The following is a 1,353-nucleotide window of genomic DNA, read 5'->3' as shown; positions in this document are numbered from 1 at the left end:
ACCAGGGTAAACGCTGGGGGAATGGCACCCCATGATCAGCTCAGCTGACCTGGGGTCATGCATTGTGTCACTTTCTCTTTTATCATTTTGGTGATGTTTCAGTGGTTTATTGAGGGCTCATAAATATAAAGAAGAAAAACGTCATTAAAATAAACATTTTACAGATGAGAAAGAACACCCGTCTTACTGTAGGAAAGTAAACGCTGGGTTCTCTCAGAGTCTCAGGTTCTGCAGCTGAGCTAGCCGGTGGAACAGGACAGGGAGCCGTTACGCAGAGTCCTGAGGACAAAGGCCTAAGGCCATCGGGCTCTGCTAGAAACCGTGGAGACCTGGGCCCAGGTAACGCTTTGGACCAAAGGGGCAATGTGGGGAGGAGGATGGAGACAAAAACGTGCACTTTTCTCAAGCGTCTGGCTGATCCTGCTCTCCCCGCGGCTCCTACAAATTGCATTACCTTCCTGCAGCTCGTTATCCCGGGACCCAGACTCTCCTGAAAGGAGCGGGGAAGGGTTCCTCTGGGATTGATCCCCTGACTTCCTGTACCCTTAGTGAGGATGGGACCCCAATCCAATGAGATGACTTGATGCCTGCTGTCCCAGGTTTTTGGACTTCACAAGTGCGCAGTCTCTTCTAACCTGAGGATGCTCGGGGCGAAAGCATCTGAGAGGGAGTGGGGGTCCATGTGGAAGTGGAGGGGCAGTAGAAGAGCTGGGATGGAACTTGGAGACTGAGTGTAACCTGCAGGAAACCAGAAGAGATGATTGAGAGATTGGTCTCAGATTACTGCAGCACACCCTGGTGGCCTAATAGATAGGGCATTGGCCTCCTAAGCCAGGGATTGTGGGTTCAAGTCCCATCTTGGGTACAAAGGATTGAGTTTTAAACCCCTCGATCCAAAAAGTTATCCAGATGCATCCCTTAGATTTCAGGGGGAAATACTGGCATCCTTTATACTATTTTTAAAACAATCCATTCTACCTGATGATAAAGGAATAATTGTTTCTTTTTCTAGGTGTGTTAATTGTATTATGGTTACATATGTATTTTTTTCCAGTTTTTTTATTTCAAGAAAAATTATTTTAAATATAATAATGTTATATGCAATAAACACCAATTATTCAAGGAAAATGACCTTACATATAATAATATTACATGCAATAAATATTAATATTTCAAGACTAAAAGGATTTTAAGTATAATAATATTACCAAAACTTTACTAACATATTATGATCACAAAAGTTCTAGGAAATATTAAAAATCTGCAAATAACAGGATTACTTCTATTATATTCTAGAATATTTTCCCCCCTCTGGCTCTATTTTTGTTCATCAGTTTATGTTGTTCATTATAT

Source organism: Myotis brandtii, unplaced genomic scaffold (genome assembly GCF_000412655.1).
Source record: "Myotis brandtii unplaced genomic scaffold, ASM41265v1 scaffold397, whole genome shotgun sequence".
Taxonomy (NCBI): Eukaryota; Metazoa; Chordata; class Mammalia; order Chiroptera; family Vespertilionidae; genus Myotis; species Myotis brandtii.
The sequence above is the reverse complement of the archived record's forward strand: the minus strand, read 5'-3'. Positions refer to the sequence as shown.